Genomic DNA, 17,927 nt, shown 5'->3' with positions numbered 1-17,927 from the left:
CACAGATGGGGCTGTTTGTTCACCCCTTGTTGTTAATACTGCTCTGAGAAATACATTAGATTTAATACAAAGTCTTGTAGTTAAAAACGGAGCGTGCTTGACGTCTGGAAAAGGCTCTGCTTCGTTTGTCCTTTCCCAGGAACCCGCAAAGATGCGTTTTTATGGCTATTGGTACTTTTGAATGAACTTTTTTGGAGGCCTTTTTGTGCTTTAACAGGCAAATGCCCGACCTGTATGCCTTCTGTTTTCCTGCACTTGTCCTGTACGATCCTTCACCTCTCTTGAAGCTGTTCTCGCTCCAGTGCATGTTCATCTCTGTTAAGGGGCACCACTTTTTGTCATCTTTCCCTGTTTTTGAAAGTCTTGATGCACTGGATGCAGTACTCACCATCAGAGTGTGAAGGACATGAGGCTGAGCTTCTGGTATCGTTTTTTTTTTTTTCCAGGACTCAGCTTTGGTAGACCAGTAATCCACCAGAGCGGCGGCAGTTCTGTGCATTACTTTCTCCCACCTGGCTTTTGCTTGGTATGCAGCAGTAAGAAGTGCTTTGTATTTCTCTGAAATGACCCCAAAACCAGGCTGCAGAAGGTCTCACGGGGCCAGGATAGCAAAGGTTGATGCAGAGAAGCCAAGCAGCCTTCCCGTCCTGACTGATGGGATGTTACATCTGCCTGGAGCATCTATTTTTGAGACACAAAATGAAATTACAGACTTCTAATTCTTGCGACTTGGTGGCATTTCTTTTTATATTTTTTTTTTCCTGAAACGCTGATTTTTATTTTTCACTTTTTATGTACTGTTTAGCAGGTAACGGCTTCCATGGGAGGGCCGTGCACGTTTGTGTGGCAGGCTTTTTATTGCGGCAGGCTTTTAGTAGGTCAAGCAAGCACACATAGGGGGCTCTTAAAGTGGACTGCGAAATCATAATTTGGCTTAGCTTTGTTTTATCACTGCTTTGACAAATCTTTTTTCTCCCCTTAGATTGCAGCTTCCTAAGCAGTGCCAGCAAAGCAGCGATGAGCTGCCAGCGCTGCTAACTTCAAGTGCAGCACGGAGTGTAGTTAATTCAGGTGGTGTTTGTGCAGAAGTGCTTGCTTGTTACAAACACTTCTTGCCCTATCTCTTGTTGACGGTACCTTGATGGTGCTGGGATGGGGATGAGCAGCTCTGGGTGTCGTTTTCTTAGAGGCATTGAGGTTTTCCAAGTGGTTTCGGCCAGCATCCTACGCTGAGGTGGGTGGAAAATGGGTTGCAGAGGTCGGTGGTTTGATGGAAGCTGAGGTTGGTTGTGTGTGGCCTCCCTGAGGGCTGATTTTTGGGACCCTGAAATTTTAATGTCTTTCTCAAGAGCTTGGTGGATGGCATGGGATGAAGCTCTGTGAAATAGTGGATGGAGCTGAGTCAGGAGCAGTGCTTGTTGTGCTCAAGGGCAGGATTTCTGCTCAGAAGGGCTTTACCAAGCTGAGGAGCAAATCTGATGGAAACCCTACCAAGGAAAGGCAGGTGTGGAGTCATGAAATCCCCGAATTATTGAGGTTGGAAAAGCCCTCCAAGATCACCTGCTCCAACCACCCCCCTACCACCAATGTCACCACCAAGCCCTGTCCCCAAGCACCACGTCCAAGCTCTCCTTGAACACCCCCAGGGACGGGGACTCCCCCACCTCCCTGGGCAACCCGTCCCAAGGCCTGACCGCTCTTGCTGAGCAGAAATGTCTCCTCATTGCCAACCTGAGCCTCCCCTGGCACAACTCGAGGCCGTTCCCTCTGCTCCTGGCCCTGCTTCCCTGTGAGCAGAGGCTCCAGGGCCTCGATGTCCTTCTGGGAGTGAGGGGCCCAAAGCTGAACCCAGCACTCGAGGGGCGGCCTCAGCAGAGCAGAGCCCAGGGGGACGAGCACCTCCCTGGCCCTGCTGGCCTCACTGCTCCTGCCACAAGCCAGGATGCTGTTGGCCTTCTTGGCCACCTGAGCACACTGCTGGCTCGTCTTCAGATGTCCTTCCCCTTGGTTGGAACAACCCCATACAAGAGGCTCCATGGCACAATGAGGGCAGTGAGGGGCTGAGGGGAGACGAGCAGGAGCCTACAGGTGGCTGCGGGCTGGAGCGTGTGGTGTTAGAGCTGGGTCTGCCCCATCTGGAGAAGGATCCTTGTTTCTGTCTTTTCTGCCATCACCTGGAGGGCAGGTTACAGGGAAGATGGTGTGTGGTGCTCGGAGGTGTGCGGTGATAAGATAAGGGGTGGCAGACACGAGCGTGATATGGGTTACGCAATGGGGTGAGGGGAAAACAACCACAATCCCTAAGCTGTTGCCTGAGGAAACACGGGAATCCCCATCAAAAAGGTTTCTAAGAACAGGTTTCAGAAGCACATATGCCAGGAACAGCTCCAGTGTTGTTCCTGCCTTGAAGCAGGGAGCGAGACGAGGGCTTTTTCCCCGTTCTCCTTTTCCCATAATGGGCCTGTGGGAGCTCCACGAAGAAAGTCTCATCTCTGCTCCTCAGAAAACAAACAAAAAACCTGACCCAAAATAAGCCAAACCCCAATACAACCCACCAAACATCCCCAAAAGGCTCTGCACATCTGTATCTGTGTTATTGGTACTTCCAGAACTGATCGGGCTCTTCCAGCGCGTCGGGCTCTTGGCGGAGACCCCGGTCTACAGGACGTGAAAACCTTGGATCCAACTTGGAAACCACGAGGGAAGGATTCGTTCAGGCTTCTTGCTGCACAGCGAAATACAAACAGCCCTCCTTCCCTCCCTCAAGAAACATTCGAGCCTATTTGGAGGAATAAAAGTGCAGCGCAACATTTTAGTCGTAAATTGAAGATTTCCAGCACCGTGTTGACTTGGAGCATATGTTAGCGAAACGTGTCCCTGCTTCGCAGACAGTTTTTTGTGCTGATGCTGTGGCAAGCATGTTTAAAACAAGCAGGGGGAGTGTGCTGCCGGGAACAATCCAGCGGTGATGGTAGGGTCATTCAGATGACTTAATAGGTCTCTCTCTTTTTTTTTTTAGCTATCTGTATTAAGTCAATGATTCATCTAAATGATGCCGAAGGGAGTTAATTGTTATTATCCGGTATAAAAGTTGCCAAACTAAGGGCAAAACTTGCAGGGTAGTGCATGAAATAAAATGGAATTATGATTTCTGGAAGCTTGAAGGGGCCAAACCTTTACCCCTACCTACAGCAGGAGCTGAAAATGTTGCCATGAAATGGGAACGGAGGAATTTTGGACGCCAAGGTTGGGAGGTCCTGGCACGTTTGGAGGTTCTCCAAAACATGAAACAAAAGATGAACGTGAAATTAAGCTTTCTCCCTGACCTGGGTATGTCTCTGTTGCCCAGATCTGCAGAGGAATTTAGGAATTTGACTTCGTTGGTTCAGTGGGAGTTGAGCTTCTGAATATCTTTGAGGGATTAGGCGTCTATGTAATGTGGTTTATTTCTTATCTCTACAAGAGGGGCACCGCTAATGTTCTCTCTTGCAGAAATGTTATAAAGAAAATCACTTCAGATGTTTTTTTTTGTGGTCAGATCTGGTGAAGATGAGGCTGCGTGGGTATCTTAACGAGGTAGGAACGGGCTTGGCTCAGAATATGATCTGTAGGCACATTTTCAGGGCTGTTTGGAGATGAATTTTAGCTTCTCTGAGACAGGGCACATCACGGGAGGGTTGAGCAGCCAGCCAGGGCACGTATGAGATGACAGTGCTGCAAGTAGTGAAACTCAGCACTCTTGGTCACTAAATAATTAATAAGGGATAATTTCTGGCCCGCTCAGTGACCTGGCTGATTGCACGTAATGCAACGTGGCGGTACAGACTTGAGTGCTATCTGACTTGATCTTTGCTGTGAGGAGCTGGTAGAGGACCAGTAAATAATTCAAGTCCTTAGCAAAAGCTGTTACAGGGCTGGAAGAAAGCTTTTTGTTTTTCTCTTACGTTATCAAATATTTTAAAGGTTGGATGTGGTGCTTAGGGACATGGTTTAGTGGGTGACAGCGGTGGTAGGGGATGATCCTGGAGGGCTTTTCCAACCCTGATGGTTTTGGGAATCTACATTTATTTATTTTTAATCCTTCTGCAGTACTCGGGGAGGCGAAACACTTGCACGTGTTCGGGGGATCCTCGTGATCCGTTCCAGAACTGGGGGATATTGCTCTAAATTTGGGCTCGCTTCGTCACTGGCACTGCTGCTGTAAAACTCCACGTGGCAAAGGGAATCAAGCGGAGAAAAATTAGCTCTGTGGTGACAGCTGTGGCTAATGACTTCCCGAGGAAGGAGAGACTGGGACTGCTTTAAACAAGTGCTTAATAGCCCCTAGTGAAAGAAATGTTGACTTAACTGGCTTTTAATTGCTTTTAAGCTTATTTAAAAATGAGTTTGTTATTGAAAAGCAATCAGTCCTTGAAAATTTGTGGCGGGCTTTGGGAACACCTTTATGGAAAAGCAGTTACCCACCTTAACGTTATTTTTATGGCTACCTAATCTGTGTGCCTGGCTCCATAAATTACTTGATTAAATGTTGTTCAGTGCAGGGATGCTGCTCAAGTCATCGTGTGTGCGCTTTGGGCATGGTGGAAGACAAAAGATCTGATAAATGGTCGATTGCTGCTTATGGAAACTTTATGGATAAGTGAAAAATCACTTTTGCGAATCACTTTTTCGACCAGAACTCCTTCTCCCAAGACGTAGCATGGCAGGATTGGGTGTAGGTTCTCGAGACAAAAGGGTCGCTAGCAAAATCATTTGGTCAAAATCATCTGTACTGGCAAAACAATGATTTCCTCACTGCGCCTTGGCTGGCTTTTCAAATGGAAATAACTGAGAGAAGTCTCTTCGTCAATACGGCAATCTGCAAATTGATTTTGCTGTCAGGAGGACAGCGGAGAACAGATCACAGGCTGCTTTATGTGGTTGTATTAGCAGGACATCAAGATGAGATCAAGGTCTACTTGTAATGGGTAATTCTGTTGTGGAGTTTGACTAGAAGCCCTTAGGTGGCTTGACAGGACAAAGGATGGATAAAACCATCAGGACCGGTGAGACCTGCTCTTGTTTTATCTCCCTGTCCATAAATAGAGTGTTCCACTTGACAAATAAATGTCGAGACCACTGAGGGACTTCATCCAGCACCCTCAGGGCATGGTAAGGAAGAGTCAATGAAAACCAGGCTCTAGAAGCCAAACCTGAGAGTAAGTTTTAGGGACACCTTCCCTAAAATTTGTGGCATGGGCCCTTTTAGGAAAAGTGTACCTGCTCAGCAAGACTTCATGAAGCTTTACAGTTGGACTCGATGATCCTTGTGGGTCCCCTCCAAGTTGGGATTACTCCATGATGCTAAGCCCACCACGGGCTGTGGATGCTGAATTTAATAGCAAGGTGCTGAGCGTGGCTGTATTTTGCTTCCCTGCTCTCAAGAGGGCCATAACATCAAGTTGGAAGTGGCAGTAAGTGAAAACTAAGCCTAAAGATCTGGAAAAAAATAATAACAGAAGGTTTTCCTTTGTCTTTGTACTCTATAGATACCTTAAAGGAGGCTGTAGCGAGGTGGGGGTTGGTCTATTCTCCGATGTTCCTGGTGACAGGACGAGGGGGAATGGGTTAATGTTGTGCCAGGGGAGGTTTGGGTTGGATGTTAGGAAGAACTTCTTTACTGAAAGGGTTGTGAGGCATTGGAACAGGCTGCCCAGGGAAGTGGTGGAGTCCCCATCCCTGGAGGTCTTCAAAAGACATTTGGGTGTAGAGCTCAGTGATGTGGTTTAGTGGAGGACTGGTTAGGGTTAGGTCAGAGGTTGGGCTGGGTGATCTTGGAGGGCTTTTCCCACCTAGATGGTTCTGTGATTCGGTCTTTCCTTTCATCTGTGGACTCAGAGATGACTTTGGATCTGTGCTGGATGGCTCTGAAGCCTTCCCAGGGCCTGTACCTGGGACATAAAGAGCTGGCTGAGAAAGAAAAGATGGAAGAAAGATGCGATGGATGAAAGATGTGATGCTGATAGTTGGGATGACAGCTGAAACACCTTGCTCCTGAGCCCTGGCTTCACCCAGCCTCCCTCCTCAAGGCAGGAGGACTCAAGGCTGAAATCTCTTTTTGCCATCTGGTTGGAACTACAGCTGGGAGTTGTCTCTCTTGGCTTTGTTGTTGTGGGAATCTGGGATCCGTGGATTCTTGCAATGTATTTCATGTGAGAACGCCACTGAAAGTCATTCAAACACACATGGACTTTTGTCCATACTACATTTTATTTAGCAGCCTCCAGAGAACCTGGCTGAATCGCTGTCCAGTTGCACTCAGACCTTTAAGATCTCAGCACCTTCATTGCTTTTTGTTTATTTTAATGCATTTATCTACAGAGGGACAACAGCTGTAAGGATGTTGAGGTGGCCTGGCTGGAATTATTGCGGTTTTCAAGGGCAAACCAAAGGTAATATTTAATGTTAAGGCCTCCAGTTTTTCACAGGCTCTTGGCAATGGTCTCTTGATATTTAGGGAGTCACTATCTCCAGATGATAATTTTCTGCTTTCAAAGCTGCATCTTTTAAACGATGGTAAACACGTAATGTTTAATGTGGTGAGAGGATGAAATCTGACCTTAGAGATCCTGGAGGATTGTGCAAATACGAAAGGAGCTTTTTATTTCGCTGTTTACTGCTTTAATACCAATTTAATAACCAGGATAATTTAAATATGTGTTTGAACCCTACTGCTAGGCAGCGTGTCGAGCCTAGGTACTGCGATAGAGTTTTAGAAATGCAAGAAGAACCTTTCTTCAAAGATGGACTGACTATATAAGCTGAAAGTAGATTAATAAACCAGGCTAGAGCATATGCTTAGAATAGCAAATTGCATTAAAAAAGGGAAAATCAGGTGTTTGAATAAATGTGTTTGTCTCCAGTGTGTATCTTTCTGGATTAAAAAATGAAGCAGGCGTAGTAACATTTCTTTGCAAACTGGCACATTTGGAAAGACTGGCCTTGTAATAAATAGTCTTCTTTTTTTTTAGGTAGATTTAAATATAAATGCAAACCAGATCTCGCTTTGTTTATTGAAGTTTTCTTCATCTGGGGATGAGTCCAGATTGGAATAGCTGCCTTCAATTTCTCAAGCCCACCAGTGATGCTGCCCTGTGGGATCCCAGGTCCTGCACCTGGGGGACCCTCTTTGGGGCTGACATCCCGAGCTGAACAGCAGCTGCAGCAGGCAGAACATCACTGGGATTTCACCAGCAGTTGTCCTTTTACCAGTCTTTGCCTCTAAAAACAACCGCACCAGTTTGCCTGTGGATTAGGCTTTTATATTTTTATCAGTAAGTGGCAGAACAGTGCAAACGGGGATGTGATTTACCTCGTTTCCTAATCCTGCTCTGCCTTAAACTTCGTGAGAAAGGAAATCTTAACACTACAACAGAAGTGATGTCAGAGGGAGGTGTGGTGGGCTGATATTCAGCAGTGAATGCTGATATTTATCACCTCTATTTCCTTAAGGCTGCAGGCTGGGACGATAGGATGATCCCGAAGGATGGATGCTGCCCGGCTTGGCTGCTTTTAATGGCTTCTGCTCTTTTCTTACGTCTCAGTTTCACCCTGATACCCTGTAGGTAAAAAACACAAAACCACAAAAAAGAAACCCAAACCACACAGGAAAACAAGCAAACAAAAAGAAAACAACCCGAGGTGTGTTTTCATAGTGTTTAATACCTGTAATGGTGGAAGGCCATCGCGTGCCCGGGGATGGAGAGCGTGCACGGAGATGTGGGACATCACCTGCGTGCTCTCCAAGCAATCCTGCTCGAAATGCTTCCCATTTTTTCCATCAGATCCCACCAAAATGCTTTCCCTCGTTCAGCCCTGGCTTGAGGAGCTGTGCTCCTCCTGCTCCTCCTCGGCTGCCTCTTCCCACCGCCGCGCTACCTCGCTGGTGCCGCTGCAGCTGCCGGAGGGGCCATCTGGCAAACCAGCTCAGGGAACAGCAAAAAAAAAAGGTTATTTTTAACCCAGATCATTTCTTAATCTGGTTTGCTCTACGGCCCCTTAACAGTTGCAATGGCACGAGGATGGCAGGGAGTTTTGGGGGAGGAAACACGAAAAGCCCCACGGAGGCTTCCTGCGATGTGCTTGCTCTGTGTTCCCAAATTATTTCTTTCCATGCCTTGCTTTCCTGCTAGGTAGTGCCACGGATGTTTTTGGCTTCTGATTCCTTCAGGTGGATTTCATTTTATTTATATATATCTATATATCTGTATCTATATATCTATATATAATTTTTTTGCCAGTACCACCAGTTTCTCAGGGATTATTTATTTACTTATATATATGTATATATGTATATATATGTATATATTTGCCAGTACCATCAGTTTCTCGAGGATTTTTAAATTTTCATTCATTTATTATTCTTTTTATGCATCCTGAGAAGAGCTAATCTCTGCTCTGCTCTGGATAACCCGTGCACCTTCGTTAACATTTCACCCCTTTATTCCCGAATTCGGGTACTGAATACACAAAATGCGGTGACAAATATTTCTGTATGGTATTTCCTTGCTCCCAGCTTAATGCCACACCTGGGATTAACACCTTGAAGCTGCAGTCTGTGGTTACTCGCTGTTGGAGTGAAGGTTTCACGAATTAGCTCTCAGCCGTGCATCTGAAGAGGTCGGAGCCCTGTCAGCGCTCGGCCTGATGCCCGAATAGATTGCCTGTCATGTTCTCCTTAATCCCTCTCCTTTAATGCCACGAAGGCTCGTAGGAGAATGTTTTCCTCGGCTTTTTGTATTTTTCTGATAGAGATATAGGCCCAGCTGAGGCTGCTCTAGCTGTAAATTATATTTTTAGTTTTTAAGGTAATTGCTGCATTTTCCTTTTTCACGCTGTTTTTTTTTTTTTCTGTTTTCTTTTGACAATTCAGTATTGTCCGTGGTGCCATACGTTGTTTCAATTAACATTATTTTTCTCTAATTAACTTCTTTCTTTCACTACAAAGTTGTCTGTGACTTAGAAACCTCTAAATATCTTAATAAATAGAAACTGCACAGGAGAGGGAATAACAAACCCAGAGTGCTGTGGTTTCAATACTTCAAGAACTGCTTTTGACAAATGGATGAAAGCAGGAGGTAGGCAAGTGCCGGCACCTATTTCTGTCATTTTTTGGGATTTTTTCCTGCCTGGGATTAGGAGTGGTTGAGGTAGGGACACAGCTGGGTGCAGGAGGCTCTGCAGGAGTGGAGCAGAAGGGTGGTGATGCTCCAGGACAAAATAGGGTGCAGGTATAGGAAAGGGATGACACGTCCATCCAATATTATCCAATAAATTTTACTTATTTGAGCCCCAAAGTTCCTTTTCTGTGGATACTGAAGGTTAAACACAAGGTGTTATGCAAAAGGATTTAAGTAAGGTGCATGCTTAGGTGCCTGGCTCTGCTCGAGCATCGTTAGACCTCATCCAGCTGGATTTTTAGCCCCTAATGTTTTTCCTCTCCTTCCAAAATCCCAGTCTTGGTGAGTGTCCTGATGGATGGCCGTGCATTTCAGGGTCTCAGTACGGTCTTTGAGACAGAAAATTGGCTCACGAGGGAATCTGTGCAGTGCTGTCCGACTGAATAAAGTCATTTCCTTGGCTGTAGATTTTTTTTTTTAACCTTCCAGCATGTCAGACACTTAGCGAGTGTTTTTATCTTCACTTGATAAGTTGTGGAGAGCATTTTTAACTGAATCGTGCTAACACGAGTTTATCGTAGCAATCTGCAGTCTCCCAAGGCGAGTTTTTTTAATCAATACCTTCTAATTAATTCTTAATCTATTTTATAATCCACGTGCCCAGCTCCTGCCACTGGAGCAGGAGGTCATAGGAGGGGGGAGGATGGGAACAGAATCAGAAATTTTCTTTCCCTGCCTGAAACACTCCTTGTAGTTGATGAAGATATTAGGTAGCAAGTTCTCTTCCTAAATAACTGCAGTAATCTAAGGAAACATTAAAGGATTTGAACTTTTTCACACCAAGAAGAAAATGGGAGGGAAGGGAGGACTTGGGGAGTAAGCTGCAGGAATCCTTTGTTAGGTTTCTTTGCTCAGCTCGACAGAGGTAATTTGCTTTAAAAGCTGGAGCATGTAATCTAATAATTAGGAAATTAGAAGTTAATGGGAAACTCGCGCGAAACGTATTCTACCTCGGCGCTAATGAATTTATTCAGCAGGTTTGGAGCAACTTTGGCTCTCCAGAGAAGGCGTGAGAAGGGGTGGGAGGAAGGAGTTGGAAGAGCTTTGACCCTAAACCGAGGGCTTTCCACGTGCAGAAGTCTGGCACTCCAGCAAAGGAAGGGAAAATCTGTGTCCACCAGCTGAAGAGAGGAGGCTTAACGATGCCTTTCCCAGTTTTTTTAACGAGCTGGACAATGAGTTAGGCTTGCCAACAGCCAGGAAAAGAAGAATATTAACACTATGGGGAGGAGAGCCTCCTCCTGCCCTAATGCTCTTCGCCAAGGAAACATTAATAATATTTACGGGCTAGTGTTTGTGGCAGGATAACTAATCCTTTTGGGTATGGGATGGCTCGGATGAAAGCTTGGGCTAGCTCCTTGGGGAGAGGCACACAGATGCTTCAGGTGTATGCCGAGAGGCTTTTACACGTTGCCCAACGTAGACTTGTAATTAGAAATGCAGTATTCCCATTTTTATGTCTACCCCAAGCTCCTCACATGTCATATTTTCCCTCGTTAGAATACATTTTTTTGTCCAATTCTCTAATAAATGTCTTTCTGCTTCTACCTGGAGGCCTGGGTTGGGCCTGGCTGTGTTTCTCTGCAAATCCAGGTAAATTGTACACGTGTGGCAGCCAGCCTGACTGCTGGTCAAGAAAAAAGCAGAAAAGGAATAAAGGAAAAAGAACCAAAAAACCCAAAACCCGACACCGAAAAGGGTGACTGTGCCGAGTCGGATGGGACCCAGATTGTTTTTTTCTGTTTCTTCCTCGCCGCAATTGGAGTCATTTGTTTAATTTCACAGAACGGTACTGGAGCTTTTTGGAACTGAAACTGCAGCCCACGTCTTCTTGATAAATGACTGTGTGTATTCCTGGAAGGAAGTTAAAATGGGGCTGTGTTATATTTGGTGCCTCCCGAAGCACCGAAGCTACTCGGAGAACAAAATGTGCTCAAAGAGAGCCTAATTTGCCACTGCAGAGCTCGATGTGATGAGACCTGTCAAGGCGCTAGAATTCACTTCTCCCTTTTCTCTCCCTCCTGGAGGCTGCTTGCTGATGAATTTTAGGGCTGGTACCCACTGAACTGGGAGGCCAGAAAGACAAATCAGGAAGCCTAAAGCCACGATCAACTTCCAAGCAACAAATATACTTGTTATAAGGTGAAAATACAGCAGGAAAGTGCCCGCACAGCAGCTGGATCCCTCCAACGTGGCACCAACCTTTGACTTGGTTCCTCGGAGCCATCTCGGATGGCGTGGTGGGGTTTTCCTCTAGCTGCTGATCCCATGGACCTCAGTGAAAATCTTCCTGGAGCTACAATCAATATTCTGTGCCTGTTTTCTCCCTGAGATTGTTTTTTGAGTGAAGGCTAAGGCTGGAAGTGTTAGTGATAACGCAAAAGGGTTTCATGGAAACCTCTCGGTCCTGGGTTGATGGAAATAAAGAAGCCGGGCAAGGCTGGAAGGGTCCTGGGTTGCGAACAGGAGGTTTTCTGTGCCTCTGCCTAATGCAGAAAGCATGTGGAGCTGCTCGGGAGCCTTTTCTGCGCTGCGTTTTGGGCTGTTTCATTTTCAGTTCTCAGAGTTTCCGTCTCAGCTGAGACGGGAGGGGTGTTGGAGAGCTGTGTAAAGCTTTGTTTGCCCAAAACCTGTTTAGTCTACAATCCTGACAAATGGCTGGCTGGCGAGTAATTAAATAAAAGATCAGATTCCCTTCTTTCCTCCGCTTATGAAAGCCGAGGAGAGCCTGGTTGTGATTTTTATCTTCTCCTGATGCTGTTTGTTTCTAGTTTCTATGCAAACCTGCAGCAGGATGTCAGGAAAGGAAGGACGTGGAGGTGATGGAGCCTTTGTGCAAGTTTTCTGCCCAAAGTCCCAGACTGTATCCCCGTAGTGTGTCCCTGCAGGAAGGTGTCGAGCCTTGGAAGGATGCAAATGTTGAAAATCTGCTGCATTTCATCCTGTACCTGTAGCGCTGGAAAATCAGTTCTTTGAATTTTTAGGGGCTCGGTCCTCTTCCTCTTCGTATCCTGCAGCTCTGCATCCGTGCTTTCTCTCCTGTGGGTTTGCTGGCAGAGCTTCACCCCTCTCCTCTCTCTCTCTCTCTCTTGCAGCTGAGGACTTGTGGAATGCTGTGAAGACTCCCACTGCCCCGCAGCCCTAGGCAGATCACCGTCGGGATTGTCTCCACCCGAAGGAAGTTCGTCCACCAGAGGTAGCGATCGATTTGTGTTCTTCTGGTTGCCTCGAACGCTCGTGTTTTGGTTTAAATATCCTCCAAACAACTCCCAGACCAAAAAGATTTGGGGGAATAGGGGATGGGGAACCACAACAGCAAGTGCAGACTGGTGAAAAAGTGTTGGTGTTTGGTGTGGCTCGGAGCCTTGTCTATGTTAAATGAACTTCCATACAGGATCACATTAGATTTTAAACTAATTATGTGATTTCTGGGTCAAGAAATGCAGAAACTGCAACTCCAGTAATGCTGCATGCTTAGCGTATTTTATTGTATTGATTTATAAAGTTAATAAGCCCAGGGTAATTAGCAGGCTGGAATAAAATGCACAGTAGGTACGTGCTGCTCCTGTAAAGAATTGAGAGGGTTGCTTTTTTTAGTGTTTATTAGTCTTAATATCATCTTAGTAAATAATTAATTTTTGCTTTGTATTAAGGCAAAAGATACTGCTTGTGTTTTCTAGTGGGTTGGCAGAAGGGGTGATTCCTGGTATAAATTTCCTGGTGTAAATTTCTATCATTTGCCTGCAGGCAGTTTTCTGCTAGCTTATATTGCAGCCTTTCATAAAAGAAAGGTAGAAATAATAGTTTTAAAAATAGAAACTTCGTAGTGTCATGTTGTCTGTAAATTGTTTGGGGCTGGTTTTATCTTAATTGTTTCTTTTTTGTTTGATGTCTTGCATTATGAACTGGTCGGGTCCTCCAGGCATTTATGTATAAGAAGATGTGTTATAATAGGGGTATAACGTGATATATAGCTCGCTATTAAATATGAGCATACCACTTCAGGAAATCCCTGAGCTGTTCCAGGCTGGAAAATGTGCTGGGCAAGTGTCACGGCGTGGCTCTCCCGTGCTTGCATTTTCCCCAAGGTGTTCTCAATTCTGTTGCTGCTGCAGAGAAGACGTTGGGGCAGCCAAAGCCTTGACCTGACCCACTCCAGCTGTTCTCCTGCCGAAGTAGGGAAAACACATTGTTGACATTTTTTTTTCCCCTCCCCTTTTCCATGTTTTTTGCTGATTGCTTAGTAACATAAACTGCCAGGCTACCCGCTGAGTGTTCTGCTCCCACTCAAGGCAGATTTGCCGAAAACCAGCTGTGGGCAGACGACAGCAGTGCTGATGGATGCTCCCCGCTCTCGGATCCGCCGCGTTACGCACGCATCAGGCACTCAGGCATGCAGATCGCCTTTATCTTCCCAATATTTTAGCCTGCAGAAGTGCTCCAGCCCATCCCTGCCCTAATTAGATGCCTGCTTTTGGGGTATGGACAAAAGCAGCCTGTTGGTTTCTTCCTCTTCCCACCCTCCTCAACTCCACACGTCTCAGGTGGGATGGGACAGAAAGTGCCAAACGCTTCAGAAAAACTTGGCTTTTGGCAATCCTGCAGCAGCAACAACGACGGGCCCCTTTCTGATGAATATCAAGCTGGAAAAAAGGATAAAGGTGGGGAAAAAAAGGGGCTTTGGTGCTGCTTCTGTCCCCTTTTCCTGCACAAGGAGACACAGATGGGGCTGTGCTGCTTCTGCAGGGTCAAAGAAGGAATTGTAGGGCTGCAGGAGGACTGGAAGGTAGGGAGGAGGTAGGGGTGGGGGCTGAATTGCTGAGAGATTGGCAAAGTGACTGGCATTGATGGAAGATGAGGAAGCCGAGGTGTTTTTCAAAATGAGAGCAAGGTAAGTGCTGGCTTCGTACGAGAAACAGAGCTGCTGGTCCTGTGGCTCTGTCCGATTCAGCTCCAGATTTAAGAAGCCTAATCTTCAGCTTTGTGCTCTCTGGGTGTCTGAGCTCCCAGTGGGCTCAATGAACATCCTGGGGGAGGAATTGATGGAGCCTGGGGAAATCTGGCCATGAGCTGCCAGCTGCCTCCTCCGGCCCCGTGGGGAATGCCCTGCCCGAGGGTCTCTCCGTTTCGGAGATTGACTTTTGGGTGTCTCAGTCTTGGGCTGAGCCTCCTCCTTTGAGATTCAGGACGGTAAAAAGTGCTCAGAAATCAAAAGATGGAAGAAATTCAGTCAAACTCTTGATGTGTGTGTGTGAAGTAAACCTCGTAACTTGGTTTACTTAGGTTAGGTTCTTTCCTGCTTGGGAAACAACCCCTCATCCCCTTCCCCTGACAAATCCTAAGGGGAATACCAGCAAATAAATAGTTAACCGTAACGTGGAAAGTCCTTGTGTACCTAACAATACTTCACTTATCAGTGCAGTAGCCTGGTTTGGTGTAAAAGTTTTCTTTTTACGTTATACAGTGAGCCTGAATGGCATTTGGCTGTGGCCAGGTGCACTTGGGCTTCCTGGAGTTGCTCCCTTCACCTCAAAATTTCAGATCTCATCTGGAAAATTTCTGGCCTTGAGTCTTGGGACCACTCGTGCCAGGTCTGTGGGGTCCTCCTGGGAGTATGTGTGATATGGGAGATGGTTTCTGGAGAGCCAGGCTGTGTAGGGCAGGGGGATCCTATGGGACATCTGAGAATTCCTGGAGGGCTGAAGGGAGAGGGCCACAAATATGACATGAGGCCTGGAGCATCTTCCCTGTGAGGAGAGGCTGAGAGACCTGGGGCTGTTCAGCCTGGAGAAGAGAGGACTGAGAGGGGATCTCCTCAGTGTGTATAAATACCTGAGGGGTGGGAGGCAGAGGGAATTTTCCAACCTCTTTTCAGTGGTCTGTGGGGACAGGACAAGGGGCAATGGCCACAAAATGGAGCCCAGGCAGTTCTGCACCAACAGGGGAAAGAACTTCTTCCCGGTGAGGGTGACAGAGCACTGGGACAGTCTGCCCAGGGAGGTTGTGGGGTCTCTGGAGATATTCAAGGCCTGTCTGGATGCCCACCTGGGCAGCCTGCTGTAGGGAACTGCTTTGGTAGTGGGGTTGGACCCGATGATCTCTAGAGGTCCCTTCCAACCCCTACAGTTCTGTGATTGTGATGGTGACACCAAGGACAGCTATTCGTGTTCCCTTCTTTCCTCTGGGGACAAGTGGGTCATATTGGAACACTGTTAATGTTTTAAAAGGCAGCTTCTGTCTTCCTAAAAGGGAAGGCTCGGAGGGACGCGGTGGCTCAGAGGGACGTGGTGGCTCGGAGGGATGTGGCAGCTTTCTGTCCTTGGGGACACTTCTTTGGCGGTGAGGGCAGCTCAGAGGAGCGATGTGTCCCACCACACCACGTAACTCACCCCGTGATGAGCACGAGATGTGCTTGGGCACCTGGCCAGGATGCTTGCAGGGAGCAGGAGCAGCTCCATCAGGTCCAGTGGATGAAACAGGAGAGTTGGATGCTCTTGGTTGATGGTGGAGAACATGGGCACCCTTCTTCCTCTTGGGCTTCATCTCCTTCATCTTCCCGTGCTCCCAGGGAGTCGTGCCGTAGCAAGGCATCTCCTAAATGTGCCTCAGCTAGATCCTGAAGGTGCTGGGTTTGGGGTTCCCTTTCTTCACTCTCCCACGGCAGTCGCAAATAAAGGTGTGGGAGGCTCCGGGACCTGTGGTTACTTCGCCCATCCTTGCTTCATGGGAATTTTCACTTCCTGAAAAGACTTTTGTGCCTTTCTGGACAATGTTACAATGCTGTTTGTGTCAGAAAAGGGCAGGGAAACCCCCCTCCAGTACGTACCCAAACACACTGTGATATGTTACATAGGGAAACCTTTTCCTGTATCTTAAAATATGATGAATTTATGAAGAGAATTTCAGCTGAAATTAATAAATTTAATGAATGCAGTGAAGCGTGCTTGCAAATACTTTCCTTATTCAGTTCTACTTCCTTAAGAAATTCTCTTTTAAACATTTTTGCCTTGGTATTTTGGGGTGGTTGCTCACCAGCTGATGACACAAACATCAGCTATGCCTGCAGCTAGAGGGATAAGGAGGGAGCCATCATTAGGAAGATGGCATTTCCCAGAACGAGGGGAGAAAATCCAATGTCAAAAACTGATTTATAAAACAAAGGAAGGTTTTAATGAGACTTACTGACAAAAGCAGCAGAGAGGACCTCTGACACCAGCCTTTCCGGGATGCTCAGGACTGAATTCCTACTGCTGATCTCTGAGTTTATGTGGCATATTAAATTGTGCTGTAGCTGCTGCACCAAGGTAGGAGCAGAGCGCCCCAAAAAATGTCTTGTCCGTCTGCTCAGCCAGAAAGATGAGGTTAGGGTCTCTTCTTCTTTGAGCCTAGGAAGTGAATAGTATCTATATCGCTTCTTAAAAAAATGTGTGTCTATTGAAAGCTTCGTGGCCCCGGCTTCTTTTTGGGCTCACATTTAGTGTCAGGCTTTTGAGTCGTGGATTTCCAAACCAACACAAAAACAGAGATGTGCGTTCCACGAAACAAAACCCCAACCACATCTCTTCAGGTGCCACGCCAAAACCAGAGCAGCATACGATGGAGAAAATACGGAGGGGCCGTGCCAAGCAGGTGATGGCAGGGGATCAGCTCGAGCACCCCTTTTCTGCTCCTGCTGCAGCCGTGTGGAAGCGCTCCCACCTCTTGAAGGCCACGAGATCAAGGTGGGACACTCAGCACGACCTCCACACCTCTCCATAGCTCCTTCCACATCTCTGCACTCACGAGGGCCCTGCTGGGGCTGCTGGTCCTTCCCTCAGAGGTATAATTTACCACCTCCTCTCGGTGTGCCAGCCTTGTTTGTGCTGCTAAACGAATGTTCCCTGCGCCCAGCCTGCAGATAATGCTGCTCGGTGGCTACGGTGCTGCTCCATCTACCTGCTTCTGATTAAGCACGTTTGAATTTGCGCCTTTGGTTAATAAGCTGCACCTTTCACGGGTTCTTTTGTTAGCTCCTAAAAGCTGCGTGTTCTGATTTATAGTGCCAAAAGGGGTAAACTGACATTAAAAGCATTAATTAGTCTTGGTTGACTGCACAAAGAATGGAGTTGGTGTGAGCCAGCTTTTGATTTAGCCCTTTGTGGGCCTTTGATTTTGCCTAAGCTTGTTAAAGGGCCTGGATCTCTGGCTTTTTCATGCTAGATTGTATAATTAGGGTTTAGTGTGAAATACAGTGATTTGGGCTTGAAGAGTGAGAGCCCTGCACAATTATAAGCAATAAAGTTGTGAAGCAGTTGGCCAGAACTTTACATGGATTTTAATAGAGCAATGTTCTTTGTTAACTCCTGGGTATGATAACGTCATTTGCAGGAAGGATACCAAAGGATTTATCGTGAGCTTTGGGCACCCTTGATAAACCTTGGAAATGATATTCTCAGGATCCTCGGGTTGGCCCAACGAGCAGTGCTTCAGCAGCATGCCAAGGTAATGGAAGTGTTGGAAACCGTAGCGCAGGTTTCACTGTAGGATTTGACGTTTTTTGGTTTTCCCCATACCTTCACCTGTTCCCAACAGGCTAATGGAAATAGAAATTTAAAAGTCGCAGCATTGCCTGGGCTTTTTACTTGGAAATCCTACGTAATTGCGAGTGTGTGCCAGCGTAGGGTAGTTTCTGTAGGACTCAACTCTGTTTTCTATACAGAAGTTTGAAAA

The 17,927-nt window shown here is 46.7% G+C and overlaps 1 protein-coding gene across 2 annotated transcripts in view; it reads left to right on the top strand.

The window, feature by feature from the left end:
- FAM168A (family with sequence similarity 168 member A) overlaps window positions 1-17,927 on the top strand; it is a 164,252-nt gene that overhangs the window by 35,513 nt on the left and 110,812 nt on the right. For both annotated transcript variants that reach the window (XM_032189734.1, XM_032189743.1), the window contains exon 2: window positions 12,314-12,414. The gene's annotated coding sequence lies outside the window, so the exon portion shown is untranslated. The remainder of the gene's footprint in view (window positions 1-12,313; window positions 12,415-17,927) is intronic.

The sequence above is a fragment of the Aythya fuligula genome, chromosome 1 (genome assembly GCF_009819795.1).
Source record: "Aythya fuligula isolate bAytFul2 chromosome 1, bAytFul2.pri, whole genome shotgun sequence".
Classification (NCBI taxonomy): Eukaryota; Metazoa; Chordata; class Aves; order Anseriformes; family Anatidae; genus Aythya; species Aythya fuligula.
Note: the sequence above shows the minus strand (reverse complement) of the source record. Positions and strands in the feature narration are given on the sequence as shown.